Source organism: Nilaparvata lugens, chromosome 7 (genome assembly GCF_014356525.2).
Source record: "Nilaparvata lugens isolate BPH chromosome 7, ASM1435652v1, whole genome shotgun sequence".
NCBI classification, from domain to species: Eukaryota; Metazoa; Arthropoda; class Insecta; order Hemiptera; family Delphacidae; genus Nilaparvata; species Nilaparvata lugens.
The window spans coordinates 10,597,450-10,614,858 of NC_052510.1; the positions used below are offsets into that span (position 1 = coordinate 10,597,450).

At 33.0% G+C, this 17,409-nt stretch overlaps 1 long non-coding RNA gene across 2 annotated transcripts in view; it reads left to right on the forward strand.

Moving 5' to 3' along the window:
• The window catches only part of LOC120352555, a 35,889-nt gene extending 21,888 nt beyond the window's left edge, over window positions 1-14,001 (forward strand). Inside the window, exons 2-3 of one of the 2 annotated variants that reach the window (XR_005571917.1) lie at window positions 7,733-7,853; window positions 13,265-14,001. This is a non-coding gene — a long non-coding RNA (uncharacterized LOC120352555). Of the gene's footprint in view, window positions 1-7,732; window positions 7,854-11,349; window positions 11,872-13,264 lie in introns of those variants that run through there. The other variant, XR_005571916.1, reaches the window with a different exon arrangement.
• The last annotated feature ends 3,408 nt before the right edge of the window (window positions 14,002-17,409 follow it).

Below are 17,409 nucleotides of genomic sequence, written 5' to 3' on the forward strand. Positions count from 1 at the left end.
AAATCAGAACGTCGAGCCACAGGTGATACATATATATTCAACTTAGATAGTAAATGTGGTGCATCTATTTCATTATTCAGGAGACCAAAGAGGAAAATGAGTACTCTGACATCACGCCTTACTTTTAAAGATTTAATGTGAAATAAATTTCTCAGTGACTCAGTTGGAAAATCTAACGGACAATAGTAATTGAATTTCTTGTAAAACATGAATCTCAAAAATTTATTTTGCAATCGCTCCAGTACACTAACTCCGTCTGCATGATATGGGCTCCATATCTCTGAAGCATATTCTAGCAGACTTCTCACAAGTGACTTGTAAATTAATATCAGAGGCAAGACATCATTAAAGGGTGAGCAGGTTCTCAGAATAAAAAACCCATTTGCTGATTTGCCCTAGTAGCTATCCAATCAATGTGTGTATTGAAAGAAAAATCAGAAGGAAATTGAACTCCAAGGTCCTTGAAGTATCTAACCCGCTCCAATGGTCTGTCACTTATATGATACACATTTATTTGGGGGTTGAGTTGACGAATCATAACGAACAAGACTTGATATTAATCCAGTTAAAAATTAGAAGAAGTTGAAATTTTTACTGAGCAAACGGCCTTTTTAGTCAGATACTTATAATTTCAGCTTTTCTTTGTTTATCATAAACTTGAAGTTTCCCACGTTCTTTTCGTTACTTCTACATTACTGTTCTCCGTTATCCCATTAAAGGCCGTTTGCACAGTGACAGTATAAACTTAATTTCATTTTAAACTGGATTAAATCCAGTATCAAGTCAAGTTTGTTATAATGTATTTCATTTTGAGTTTAAGCCACCAGCTGATTAAATCGAGTTTAAGTTTGACTGTGCAAAAGGCCTTTAATCCTTCCTCAATTTTCTCTCCTACTTCTTTCCTCTATGACATCAGTAAATTCATTTTCTTCTCCATTAATCTCTTCTTCTCCATTTCCTTTCATCCACATACTCTCCATCTTTATATTCTCTCTATTGTCTTCATAATTTTCTTTCCTCCTTCTTCTTTCTTCCTTCTTTTTCTTCCAACGTCTTTCATCCTCCAATCTCGAATTCATCTCCCATTCAGCTCTCTCTTTCTATTTTATTCTAATAATTTCGATAGCCTGTACCGCTGGAATGAATTCGGGAAGTCCAATTCAGCTCCGTTATCTCTCTCCTCCCCCTCCGACCAGGGTACAGGACCGGTGTTTATTAATTAGTGTACCGAGAATAAAAAGTCGAACTTTACGATTGGACAGGGCGCCGACCAATATTCTATACTGCTTCTGTTTCACTACCTTACTCGAAATTTATTTCGTGGATGAGCTCTGTGTAATAAATTGAACCGGGTTCAACGAACATGTTATTCGATGTCCATGTTTGAATTCGGATTGGAATTGGCTGGATACCTGTTCATGTTTGAGTTAGTATTGTAAGGATTATTGGTTAGATACTCTTCAATTCACTTCTACAGTATAAGAAGATAAGAGGAAATAAATACTGAAAAACTCCGAATGTTCGTTCATAAACGAAAACATATTATCTCGAGTTTAGCAGAACACAATAATTAACACATTTTGATAACACTCTTGTCAAGATGATTCCAAACAATATTAACCTCACGTTTTCTAGTAGTTACAGAAACCAAAATTTTTTTGAAATTTAGCTTCTGGTATGAAGGTTTATTCTACGATTGTTCAAGAAACAACGTCCAAAATACGTAGTTTAATTTTAAGTGTATTCATAAATGGCCCTATCTGTAAATTCCCACAAGTATTCGGCCCCCTATATAGGTAGGTATACATCGTTGATATTCCAGTGTCAATCATATATTTTTATATATTGTTATAACTACAATACAAGGTTCATTTGAAGTATAATAGTGTAGGGTTGTACAATTTTTTCCAGGTTTTTATCAATTTCAACTTTTTAAATTATAAATCCCCTTGTAAATTTAATTCTTAAGTTCCCCAATTCCCCTAATTATTTAGAATTCATTCCATCACGGGTTTGGTCTATTTTTAAAGTTGGAAATGATGAATTTCCATTCCTTTGAAAGAGTGGGGCTTCTCATCTTCATAAATTCTTACAAATGTTACATAGTTTTTGTAAAATATTGATTTAGAATCTGAGAAAAATTTGGCCTTATGGCTGAACCCAATATTATAGCCATTATTTTTTGTTAAAATATTGATTCAGAATCTGAAAATAATTTGGCCTTTCATAGGCTGAATCTAATATTAGCCTACATAATAGAGTAACACCAATTTTTCACTTCCCTTTACTATCATTTACTTGTTTATCTGTGTTCACTTTTGCCTGTTTGTCCAATCTATGTTTCCTCTGTTGCAGCTGTATCAGTGACACACCACGGTGGTTCGGAGTCCACCTAAAACTGTAGGTCCATTCTGTGATTGGAAGGATGCTTTCAATCACAGAGATAACTGTTAATTTTAGTTAAGAGAAAGTTTTTTTGATAGATTACTGTTATAGAAAAAGAAGTACAAATATATATAGAGAACAAGTTTGGAAGAGGTTTTTATTATACAAATATCATATTGGATTTAAAAACAAGGTGCATTATAACAGGAATGAAACGAATAATACAACAAAATTCTGTATATCGAGTTATTATGTGTGGATATGGGTAATGAACTTACCCATTATTATGTGTGGGAATGGTAGGAAATAGGTATAGGCATGTAGGCCAAATAAACAGGCTTAAATCTGTGGTACATTCTAGTCAATGTTGAATCAAAGCAATTGAGCTACATTTGATTCACTGATAGAATGATTTTTACTAATAATGATTTAACTTACAGATAGTATGATTCAAATACTGGTAGTATTTTTTTCATTTGATGTACTGATAGTATCATACTGATAGTATGATTCAGTTTGATTTTACTGATAGTATGATTACTATTTACTTACAGTATGATAATCATGCTATCATACTGATAGTATGATTTACTGATAATATGATTATAGTATTATAGTATTGATATTGATCAGATTAGATCACTATCAATAAATACTGTATTATGATTTTGATAACTTTAACGATCTGAAATCATGTATGGTATCGTTGGTAAAGCAGCTAAAATCTATGGTAATCTTTTAAATCCTCTGAGAGTTCGATTTACCTGAATGAGTAATGACATCAGGTGCAAAACTGCATGATAGATGGAGGAAAATTGATGGTGGAGGAAAAATAAAGAGATGCAGTGAGTGAGATTTGTCAAAAAATTTCTGCTCTTCTACGGTCATGAGAACGATCCACAGTTCATTTGAAGGTCTATGATATTGTCATTGAGAACATCCTTAAATTAAAGAACATGAAAGTTATCATAGAATAGAATGACTTTTCATTTGTTACATGATGAGGTTTTGACAGAAGAATAATATAAAACCATTATTTAAATATTCAAATTGCAAAAGCATTCATGGAGTACAGGCCTAATCTTCAGCTCTTACAGGAGTTATATTAGATTACCTTACTCACGTAGGTTATAATATCTGCTGGCTTATACACTTGCTATGAAAACACAATTCATAATAATATTATCATTACGAATAATATTTATACTTCAAAATATCTTGGAAATTAATCATTTTGACACTTAATAATGGTATGATTGGCCAAAACTAGTCCTATCTAAAACAAAATAGAATATACACTGTACATCATGCAAATTGCTTCTTAAAAAAAACTGTTGGATTGTACAATTATTTGAATACGATTCTATATATTATATTCGCTGATAGTTTGCGCAATTTTAGTGTAAAATGTTATCAAGTTCTAAAATTATAAATGCTTCATCAATTATGCAGACCGTAAATATTTAAATTTTAAATTCTTCTTTTCAAAATAGACTTGCTACCTAATCTCTTTTTTTCAGTTACTCTATTTTGTTTTTCTTCCTTTTTTTCTTCAGTCTATTTTCTATTGTGTCTTGTGATGTTTTCTATTTATAATGTTTGCTCCAAACTTCTTTATTGCTATTTTTCATTATTTTATTGCTGTTATTCGATAACGAATAAATTGTCAACTGATGACCTATGAAACCGAAAAAGCTTCTAGAACTGAGATGCGTAGATCACCCTAAGAAATAAATGAATAGGAGAATAATATTGTCGACTGATTCAGGCTAGTCACACACATATCGATTTTTGTATGTACAATTTTTTGCCGTCATTATAAATTCTATTGGCATACAAAGATGATGTTGTCAAGTTCTGTTCTGATAGAATTTAATATCGGGGGACCTTGCTTTGCTCTGGAGTGTAAAAGCATAGAAAATTTGTAACGAAAGATTGAATTTATAGTTTATATTTATTTATTCATTTTCTCAGTCGTACAGTTATTTTTACAGTTATATGAGGAGGCACAACAGGCTTATGCCCAAAACTGTCCCTTTTCATATTTATACTATACTACAGTCCAAATAAAATCTAGGTTAAGCTACCATCACTCATCAAAATAACAATCTATTCACACTTCAAGAAACAAACACATCATCAATTACAAATAGATATACTATGAATTCGATTTAGAATGATATACTAAGTTTGCTACAATATTTGTTAATATACTATGTACTATTCTAAACTAACATCATCCAGTTACTATTTTGGACTTTCTGAAGTAAACATGTTTTCTAGGAAAAAGAGAAATAAACGAAAATATGTTTTTCTTGCCGAATTTTTCTTCTCGTGAGATCAGCTGAATGATCTTCCATGCACTTCCATTACAGTATCGACAGACGATAAAATTTCCAGCTGTATTTCCAAAGACGTAGACTATCTATCCTTTTAATGTCCTTCAACGAGTTATCCCAGGGTTGAGACCTAGTGCAATCGAATTTTCATATCAAAAACCTACTATGTTCCAAATTTCGTGAGAATAGTTAGAACCGTTTTCGAGATACGGTCACATACAGATATATAAACATATAAACATCTAAGCATATAAACAGAAATTTTGCTCGTTTAATAGTATAGGATAAGGACGCCAAAAAATCCAACGTCCTAAAATCGATGTGTGTGTAACTGGCCTTAGGTTTAGAGATGAGATTCATAGATCACCCAAAGAAAGTCAGGCTGATAAGGCACATATTTGAAGTGCATTTTGCAAATTAACAAGACTTGATAAGGAGCTACAGGGTCACAGTTCATAAAATAATTTATGACTGTTGAACAAGTCGCCGCAAGGATTCATCGCACCTTAAAGTAATACAAATGATTTATGGCACATATAGTCAACAAATAATACCAGCAGACATTTTATTGCTTCAAGAAATTCTCGAAAGACCGCGACAAAGATGTTGAATATAATCATGTAATCTATACAGATATAACGAATATAATGAACATGAAGGCGAGATTTCGCTATGTATTATGACCACAATTAGAATTGTATGATTGTAATATATATCTACAGCTTTGGATTACTGATGCAACTATCCTGCTTCAACCATCAATGTGTTTGTTCAATTGCAGTTTTCTCCACATCATGAAATTAATGAATAACAACATTAAAACTAAGTGTTGTACCAACAATGAGCTAGAAATTATAACGATCTCCAAGTGCTGATAATAATTGTGACCTGGAATTTTTCCACTAATATATGATGATGAAAAGTAGATATTATTTTTGTATCCTTCCTATTCCAAGACAATGTTTAAACTTCATATAAACCTCAATATGGATCAACAAATTCTACTGTTTTGTTTACATTATTTCTAAATGTTCGTGGAATATAGATCGCTGATCTAATAAAATCTCAATTCCTTAATTATTTCTCAATGACAAGCAAATGTTCCCCTAGTATTTATTAGACTCGAGACTCATTAGAGTTTCAACTGGTTGTACAACTCCAAATACAAATACTTTTCAAAAAAGGTCGTGACTTATAATCTCATGGAGAATAAAAACTCCATCGTTTCATTTGAAAACATAACAGTAATACCTCAACTTTCGCATATTTCATCATCTTTCATCTGTCTTAGCTCAAAAATAGTGTTAAACTCATCAGTCTGTGGGTTTATATGATTCATCATTGAATATTACTCTTACTGGTAATTATTTTTAACGCTAGAACATAACTTGGATTCGGTTTAGTTGAAACACATGGAATAAAGGAATCCGAATCTGAATCTGGATTCATCGAATCTGAATCTGAATAAGTCAAGGATTCTTCTGGAAATTATTTCAGTGTATATTTCAATTATCAATTATTTCTTTCCTCTATGTCCTTACCAAGTACAATATAACTTTAAGTTAAAGGAACAACTTAGATACGGTTAAAAAATCCATTTTTTTATTTCATCAACTTTTCCAACACTTGCCGAAATTCAATGCAGTTGGCAACACTCACACGCCCTACCAATGACAACATTGTCGTGGTCAGTAACAAAATGAAAGTCTTTATCTCAGGCGGTCCATGTACCATGTACAGTACTACACAACACTGGAACCCACTACATCCTGTTAGCCTTGCAAGTATGTTCCGACAAAGAAATATGGCGTATGTGGGGAGGAGGGTAGGTGGCCGAGGGGTAAATTGACAACATTATTACTTTGACCTTCACGGTCATGTGACCTTAAATCGATTACACTAGATATTACAACTAAAAATGACGCACAAAATGACCAAAGAGAGTAAAAGTAAGGCTGGTGCCGTACTTATGTAGTTACGATGCTTGTTGAAAAGTTATTGCCGCGTTCATACTGTATTTAATGCTTGTTTTCCAGATATATTGAATGTTAAGTTGCATGTTGTACGTGATTTTCAGTGTAGCATTATTGTAAGAATATCGGGATTGAGAATGCCGGCTGCCCAGCAGCATAACCATGATAGTTCAATAGCATATTGTTCAACCTTTTTTTCTACTTTGAGTATAGCTAAATTTGTTATAAATTGATAATTATGAGCCTACTACATAGAATGAGTAAATAAGTATTTAAAATAGGCTTGGTTCAACATTCTCGTGTCTAAACAAGAATGTGGTTAATTGATTACTATACCAAGTTAGTATCAGAAAGAGACTAAGTTTTCTACTGTTTAAATTCAAAACTACGAGACCTTGCTTACATAAATTTGCTGAGCACTTCACATTACCTCATATAATAAATAGCATCAAAGAGACTACATTCATAAATTCCAAATAAAATTCTATTGCTGTCAAGAATATTGAGTATTAACAAGCATTATCCATCCATAGTTCAGCATTCATCTTGGTATTTGTGTTAAATGAGTTTATCTTTCTTCCATTACTAAATCAGTACTTCCATGATTATTGTCTTAAGCCGTGTCCACACTGAACAAATGTTCGACAAACATGTTTGTTGAAAACGTTTGGGCCAATTTTATTATGTTTGTGGACGCGTCACCAAACAAAATATTTGTAAGTGGGAAGAACAGGTTTTATGTTTTACAGCTGTCAACTCTGAAAATGATTGGAAAAACAGTAGTTTTTGTTTGACAAACAATGATCGTCCAAACTTTTAAAAATGTTTGTCCCTGAGCTCCTCAACAAACATGTTTGCCGAACATGTATGTCGAACATTTGTTCAGTGTGGACACGGCTTTATTACGTTGGACAACTTTTCTATTTGTTGATCAAATAAAACCTGCTGAAAGATTGAGAAAAGGTAGGTCATAGAGTGATATCCATTAATTCATTCTGTATGTGACGATTCCTAAATAATATTCATAATTTTCAGGTACCTTTGAGTCAGACTGATGTTGCGAAGTATCGACACATAGCTGTAAACTCAATCCTATTTAATGAAAAATTATAGAAAGGGAATAGACTTCTATCACTCCATTAAGAAGTTCCTTATGGTAAGATTTTCATATTTTCTTGAACCTTGATGATTATGGTGAAGTATCAATGTCACTCTGAATACTCATAGGTTTCTTCTGATTTGATAATTTCTAATATTCTTCCTATCAATTCGGCTTCTCTTTTCAAAGCTTGGAAGTGTTCTTCATCACTCATTGTCAACCATGCTTTCGTCGTTCTATCTTTATCTCCTTTTTAGCCTTCTGTATTAATTCTTTTCGCAATGATTTTCTTCTTTCTCATTCTTTTTCTCTCTCACTTCGTAAGCTTTTTTCCTGCAACTTGTTTGTTCACAGCCAATAGGCTTTGCTACTTTGTTGCCCATGTTACATTTTTTACACTCACCACCTGATTTATATTCATCATAACTACTCGCATAAGCCCCACTAAATGTTCCCGGCATCTTGATAAGCTTGACAGATAGCAATCATAAGAAAAACTCTGAGGCACTAACCATAGCTACTTGTATGTATTCCAGGCAACCTACATTACAAGATTCTGTTCATTTATTCATTAATGTGGAAGAACATTTTACAGGACGCTAGAAAAAGAAGTAATAAAAAGTGATTGTGAACGATGTGATTGAAGATAGTGAACGGTAGAGCTTTGGATATAGAATTGAGAATTTGCATTTTTCAAGGGGAAGCCAACTTATGCCAATCCCGATGCTAGATTACATTGTGTAATGTAAATCTATCGAGCTAGCGGACGATGTAGTAATAATTGCAAGAAGGAAAGATGTCCTACAGGAAACGTATTTGTTGCTAGAAAGAGAGGCGAATAAGATTGGCTTGATAGTGAATGAAAGAAAAACGAGATATATGAAAATATCAAGTAGTCAAGCAAGAAGAGTTCCACAAAACCTCCGAATTTGAAATAAAATCTTTCAAGGTGTGAGGAGCTTCAGCTACTTGGGGGTTGAACTAAATAACGAGCATAAAGCAAAGAGAATTGGCTGGAAATGGAGCATACTTCAGTAACATGAAACTTTTGAAGAACAGGCTCATATGTAGAAACACGAAACTTTAAATATATGAGAGCCTAATTCGACCTGTTGTAACGTATGGCTGTAAATCTTGTACGTTAACAGAAGAAGACAAAAACATTTAAGCGTTTTTGAAAGGAAAATTCTAAGAAAGATTTATGGTCCAGTTGAAGAAGGAGAGGAGTGGAGGAGAAAAACTAATTCAGAGCTCGAGGCATTTATAAAAGGCCGAAATATTGTAAAATTTATAAAGGCACAGCGGCTTAGATGGTTTGGACATATCTGTAGAATGAACGAAAACAGAATGCCTAAAATAATATTCAATGAGATGCTATATTCAAGAAGAAAGATAGGAAGACCGAGAATAAGGTGGAAAGATGAAGTGAGAGACGATCTCAAAAAAATGGGATATGGAGGATGGAGACAATTAACAGAGGACCGAGAAGCGTGGAGAGCTGTAGTGGAGGCGGCCAAAGCCCATATTGGGCTGTATTGCTGAAGAAAAAAAAAACTATCGAGCATTACATTGTTCAGCATTTTGCAACTAGCAACTAGCATTTTGACGATGGAAGAGCATATCGGGAAATGATGATTAAAGCATAATGTGAGGTTTCCTTTCAATTGATGATTTTCTGGAATCTTCAACTCTGATATCATGTTCAAAATTTCTCAATCATTAATCTCGATTCCATCAGACTTATTGTATCGATTGAGATGTCAATCTACAGACTTCAATGTATCATTTAACATATGATTTATAAGATTGTCCAGTTTATTTCATCACTGTCAAAACCAGAGGAAGACAAAATCAATTATTGTCAAGTTGATAACTGCTTTTAAGAAAGCTTGATGAAGACATGACAGACAGTTCATGACCATGACTACTTGAAAGCTTTAGGCTTTACCATTACTCAGAAGGTAAGTATGAAAGAACAGGTGCAGAGTTCTAAGTACATTTGCTCTGTTGCTCTATCCGGTTTTCGTTGTGAACCAGTTGCAAAGTCACTGTTGTAAATAAAAGCTTTCTGAGTTACAGTCATGCGCTTTCAGTAAATTAATGATTCCAAACAAACATAATTTGTTTTGATATGTCATGATATAAAGTCTTAATATACAGGAGACGATTTTATTAGTATTTGACATTATAATTAAGAGAGATATCATCAGTTACGTTCTACAATGCTAATGGAGGAAGCTTGACAAAGTGACGGATTATACAACTTCATGATTCATCAACTTTAGTAGCTTTAGTACTCAGAATAAGCGAACATGAAAACTAATAATGTAGATTTTAGGAAGTGATGCTATCTGTCCTTATTACCTACTTTTTGAAGTTAAGGAATACATCATTGAACAAACATTAATAGCGTAAAATTTTGAAATGAGTGTTAGATTGAAGATTTTAATTGACATGATAAAAATAGTGTAACCAAGTCGAAAAGTAATCAATAATGACTTTACCTCAATACTTGACACGTGTGTAAAATAGACCAAAAAATTGGATTCCAACTAATCAAAAGTCAACCAATGGGAGTGCATCATGACTGCAGCCTATGAAAGTTCAATAATGGAGGATTCGACCAATCACAAGCCAACCAATGAGATTGTTGCGATTCAGTCGTTATGACAAAAGTCGTTATGACCTAGGCTAGCGATGCTTTGACGATGGCATAATAAAATATTATAATGGGCCATACTATTAGTAGCTTTATTCCTCACAGGGGTGCCCATCCCCCCAATGGTCCATGTCGCAAAATTCCCCCCCAAAAATCTCAAAATTTGGTATCCATTTAGGTACTAAAAAACTGTATATTGAAAAATCCCCCCATTTTCCGTAGTTTTCCCAAAAATCCCCCCCAAAATTCAGCCTCATAGCGCAACTTGCGACATCAAAACATGCTGTTGGCACCCCTGATTCCTCATACGATTAATGTAAGTTACTGTATGAGATATTGTGGTATTCTCTGTAATTGAAAGAATAAGACGTTGATATTGGCAATACCACTTCTATTTATTCGAAAATTAATTCATATTACAGAATTTATGTTATTTATGTTATTTATGTTATTTATGTTATTTATGTTATTATGTTATTTATGTTATTATGTTATTTATGTTATTTATGTTATTTATGTTATTTATGTTATTTATGTTATTTATGTTATTTATGTTATTTATGTTATTTATGTTATTATGTTAATTACAGAGTTCATGGTAACACCTACCACATCTTCAGCTGAACTAATGTGTTTGAAGGACAAACATTAATGTTTGTCAAACACTAATAAGTTTAACTTGTCAAACACAAATGTGTTTGAAGGACATAACAAACACATGAATTAATTTTTGAATAAATATGATGGTATTGACAATATCAACTCTTATTCTTAGTCTTACTTTTTAAATCATAAATTAATTGCAAAAGTTTATTGAGTTCAGCATCATCCTATTGTCTTAAACCAGTAACTTACCAAATGTTAATATGGACAATTTTCATTGTTTTTGTTTAGATGTACATGTATGTGGGAGCGAGTGCAACAGTCAGCCATGATGGTTACTTACAAACACACACTCACACACGTTAACAACGGATGTCCGCCACTGCAACCGATGATGATAATGATGATGATGATGATGATGATGATGATGATGATGATGATGATGATGATGATGATGATGGTGATGCTGTTGACAACGCAAATTGCCAGTTTCCTGCCAAACGGATACCAAAGACCCAAGATCCTAGACGAGCATCTTGGAAATGAGTTGATGAAACAGTATAGAATAAAACAAAATGGACTAGTATTTTATATTATAATATCATGAATTAAAAACAGTTGTGATGCAGACAATATAATAGAGCTGTGATAAGTATAGCAAACCCGTTTGGAAAACTAAACATTGTATAACAATAACGCATAGATATCGAATAATTTCAAAAATGGATTTCAAATTAATACCTCAAATGAGAGCTGGAATGGAAATTATTAGCGCTCAGATTCATAAAAATTGGACAGTTTTAGAATCTGAGGTTCTTGATCCAACTCCACCACAGTAGAAATCAAAACATTGTAGATTTTTTCAAAGAGATTAAAAAGTTTAAATTGGAATGAAATTTTAAGATTATGTTCATATTGAGTTTATGACATTTTATAATTTTATATTTTTCAGACTCTGTTTTCTTATGTCATTAAGGCTTTCGAATGATTTAGTAAATTGAGAAAGAGAATGGAATCAGAACGTCAAGATAAAATCTAAATTAAATAACAGGATAAACTCCTGTTTTAGCTTTTGATGAATTGTAGGAAGAGTTAGAAATTAATGCTGTAATACATTATTTACAGCGGTTCATGTTGGTCCCCAACCAACTTCATGTACCACCCCTTGGTTCCGCAAATTTATGTAACACCGCTTCAAGACACCCGTTCAGACGACAGGTCTAGGGACGTAAGAGGACGTCGCCGTCAAGCCAAATTCAACCGGTAAAAGTTCACCGCCAAAAACAAGTTACTGTAACCCCGACGATAAAGCAGCGTACAGACCAACGAAAGTGCAGTGTAGTGAAACAAAGGTTCATTCGAGAATGTCAATCAAAAGTGGGGATTCAAACTTATTATGAAATGGGTTATATGGGTTACTATCGACGAAATTTGGGTTCAACGGGCTTTTCTTTCTTGAGTAATTTCATGTTGAAATTAATTTGTTATTTTATGACTGATATTGTTTGGTTTTGTGACGTATTGCTATCTAAACGACGGATAGTAATGCGCCCCCAAATCAGATGAAGAATGTCAACAAAGTAACATGAAATTGTTGTTTCTGTTGTTCGATTTTAGTTGCCAATGTTTATTGAAGCTGTTTGTATTTTTCAATTATTTCGAATTGTAGTGTTATTCTATAGTATAAACCTATTAAATCAAGCATGGCAAGATTAATTGAAGTTTTCTTGACTCTAGCCCGTTCACCTGCATGAATTAGGTATAGACTCAGGTGTTTTCTAGATGTGTCGGCCTATTTCTAAATTCTAAATTTTATTCAAAATTATCTTCTTTATCATCGTCAAAAAGGTCAGGCACACTAACATAATAAAATCTTGTTTTCCAATGGAACATAATATTAGTAATTCAATTTCTCTTCCGATTGATGTAGACTACTGTCAATCATAAATTAATTGCAAAAGTTGATGGAGTTTGGTATCATCATATTGTTTAAAACCATCAAATTGTCTTTAATCTTTAGGGCAACTTTTGAATATAAATAAAAATAGAAAACCAAGTATGAGTGATTATGGCATTATATAGCCGCCGAAACATGAGGTGACTAAATAATATTAAAAAAGGGTACTTGGATTTCTATTTTTATTTATGTTTAGAACCAGTATCTTACCAAATGTTAATATGGACAATTTTCATTGTTTTTGTTCAGATGCACATGTATGTGGGAGCGAGTGCAACAGTCAGCCATGATGGTTACTTACAAACACACACTCACACACGTTAACAACGGATGTCCGCCGCTGCAACCGATGATGATAATGATGATGATGATGATGATGATGATGATGATGATGATGATGCTGTTGACAACGCAAATTGCCAGTTTCCTGCCAAACGGATACCAAAGACCCAAGATCCTAGACGAGCATCTTGGAAATGAGTTGAAGCACAATAGAATAAAAAATATAGTATTTTATGTAACATCATGAATTGAAAACAGTTGAGATAGAGAATAATAGAACTGTGATAAGCATAGCAAACCCGTTTGGAAAACTAAACATTGAATAACGATAACGCATAGATATCGAATAATTTCAAAAATGGTTTTCAAATTAATACCTCAAATGAGAGCTGGAATGAAAACTATTATCACTCAGATTTATTAAAATTGGACAGTTTTATAATTTTAATGTTCTTGATTCAATTTACACTGTTTTCAAAAATGTTTCTACTGAAGATGATGCTAAGTATGGCGTTGAAACTCGAGTATAGTTTTTAATAAACTTAATCATTGTGGATTTGACAATATTTGTATAATTACATTTTCACCTCTTCTTGATTCAACTCCACCACAGTAGAAATCAAAACATTGTCGATTTTTTCGACAAAATTAAAAAAGCTTATATTTGAAGTAAGCTATGAAAAATTGATAAAATAATGATTATACAATGGTTGTTACAAATTGAGTTCTTATGGGGAGTGAATAGACATTCTACATTTCTATTTACCAAGTTGTGTGCTCTGTAAAGGTGCGTACAGATTTACACGCCGCGAACATGAGCAATTCACTTTTAATCAGCTGATACCATATCTGTATTTTTACAGTTTCTTTAAAATATCTGTATTTTTACAGTTTCTGTAAAAATACAGATATAATCAGCTGATTAAAAGTGAAAGGTGTACGCACCTTTATATGCATTTTCCACAAATATTATGTTAGTTCAATTTGATTAAATTAGAGTGAAGATTATGAAATCAGTCAATGTCAATGAATTTTTGTCATACCTGGAATAGTATCATACTATGCAAAAATACCTTAAAAGCCACCAACCATCGTGAAAGAGGAGATTCAATAAAGCCAGTTAGGCTAGCTACACACACATCGATTTCTGTTCGTACGATATTTTGCCGTCCTTATAAATTCTATTAGATTGAGCAGATGATTTCAAACAGATGATGTTTGTCAAGTTCCGTTTAATCTCATAGAATTCATAAGGACGGCAAAATATCGTACGAAGAAAAATCGATGTGTGTGTAACTGGCTATACACAAACATCGATTTCTGTTCGTACGATATTTTGGCGTCCTTATGAATTCTAGCAGATTAAACGGAACTAACTGCTCAAACATAATCTGTTTGAAATCATCTGTTTAATCTGATAGAATTTATAAGGACGGCGAACATCGTACGAACAAAAATCGATTTGTGTGTAGCTAGCCTTACGCAATATGAAAATATTTTTGCTGTGTTTGGCTTTATCTTTGATACTACAACTCTGTGTGATAATGAATCAGTTGTTCTGAAGAACAGTACTTTTCTTAGCTATTTCTTATTCGAAAAAATTGAAATTAAAAATGATGAAAAGCGTATCCTACATAACGTTGCATTAAAAGCTTGTTTGTGCCTATTACTTGGGGTTGGGTTAGCTTCCATCTCCAAGTGTAGCACTGAGGTAAATCTCATTTCGTAAATAAAAGCATCTTTACTAGCAGACTTGCTGTATTTGAGCTAGTCAATCAACGTATATTTCCTTTCATGATCTATTCAGGACAAATTCTCACAATAGAGTATTGTTTGAAGAGTTCCGTTTCACTATTAAACCAGGATTATCCCTCAATTTCATCTTCTTGAACAAATAACTATTTCTTGTTATCTCAACTGTGACGTTTGGATGCTGATTGATGAGGTTTCATTTGCTGAGGATGATGTCCAAATGAGCTTCAGGCTTGTGCGTGGGTAATGAGAGATGAGTGTACTCACGGCTATGGTTTCAGGTGGGGCTTTAAGTGGGCTTCGAATTACCGGGAAGCGATTTTTAAACTCATAACTTTTCAAAGTAGCTCAATTTTTCACAGTTTTTAGAGCTTATTGAGTGCGATCTCGATATTAAATTTGGTTTTCAATGTATATAAATTGAAAATTTTATTTCTATATGTGTTTACACTAAAAATTGGACAAGTGAAGGAAACATAGTCTAACCTACTTCTTGGAATGTGTAATCACCTTAATTTGGAAGAGAAAATAACACCAGGATTGCCTTAGCATTTTATCTACAAATTTCATATATCTGTGTCGTTTGTCAAAAAGATGAATAAATGATATTGTGAGCAGTTCGAATATTTGGAGTTCTTTCTTTGAATTTATAAGACAACCAATACTTTCCAACATCTAGCATGTTTTTCACAAATGTTTCAGGAACTAATAAGATGATAACTCTTTTTTATTTTATTTTGGTTGAATGTGCGCTACAAAACGCCTTTGAGTGGTTTTGAGAAGAATGAAAAACAGAAAATTTTATGAATAGCGTTGAACATTCAGTCGATAGTGTTGAAAATTCTAACTTCCAGTCCTGTCAATGGTTGTAAGCCAATAGAATGAAGATAATTGAAAACTGTTCAAGTGTTGGTTTCTTTTTAGATTTTTTTGTGTCTCTTTTGGTGTATTAGCGAAATTTGAATTTAGATATCTTGGTGGTTGTGTGTTGGAAAATGATTCAACAAATCAATACCATGAGATCTAAATTCAAATTTCGCTAATACAATAAATAATAATTACAATTAAAACTCCCCTATAATCCCAATTACGAAACATCTAACCTGAACAATTTGTTGAACTTGAGCAACAGAACACTCGGCCTGTCTAAACCGTTCTCTTGCAAAGACCGCGTATCGTTATCAGAAGTGATAGCAGAGTGCAAGAAAGAGAAAGAGTGATAGAGAACTAGCGAGTGAGTGAGAGAGCATGAGAGAGAGAGAGCAGTAGTGAGTGATTGAGAGAGAGTGTTGAAGAGTGTGTGTGAGTGTGAGAGAGTGAAAGAATGAGCGTCCACGTGATGTCCTTGACAGGGTTGACAAGGACAGAAGAAGCGCCGCCCCCCGCTGTGAACGGTGTTCTGTGATTGGTCGACAGCCCCGCCATCATACAATCAACTGATTGATCCCTCCTGGCAGTAGACTATGTGAGTGTCACTCACAACTATACAACTATAATATGCTGGCTCTAATGCCAAGTAGTCTGTGATGCTCGACTTGCTAGAGGCTAAAAAGTATTAGAACCTTCTAATATCGCCAGAATAGCATAAATGGACGTTTTTGTACGGTGCAGTTATACTGCGTGAAATAACTGATATAAGTAGAGAATGGCTATATAGAGTTTTAAATAGGAACAAATTAATTTATCACTTGATGAAAACGTGGATTTCTAGATGGAACTAGGATATTGAAAAAATATATTGTCACATCAATACTTTTCAATTTTAAAGATATGAAGTTTTAAATAGGAACAAATTAATTCATTACTTGATAAAAACGTGGATTTCTAGATGGAACTAGGATATTGAAAAAAAATATTGTCACAATCAATACTTTTCAATTTTGAAGATACTGAATTTTCATAATGAAGATGACACAATAAGTGTTCAAACATGTACGTAATTTTCCAAAAAAATCGTGATATTTTCAGACAAAACTCTAGAGTTTCATTATGGATAGATATCATTATTCTCACCAAAAACAGTATCTGAATACTTTTAAGTATAATTTCATTGATTTTCAGTGATCGATATGCGTTATCTATTCCATAGAGTGACAGTAGTTATATTTATTTTTGTCAAGATATTTCAAACATTGAACATGAGATATTGAATTTACAGGGAAGTAATTTTGATGGATGGAAATTACTGAGATATCGCATCTATTCAAATGCTAATGAATTCATAATTATTATTAAACGAAAATCCAAATTAAATGCTGTAAATTACTCCGAAGACTTCTGCTACTGCAAATATTGATAACAGTGTAAACAGCAATATGGAAATTCGAACATTTACAGCATTTAATTTGGTTTTTCGTTTG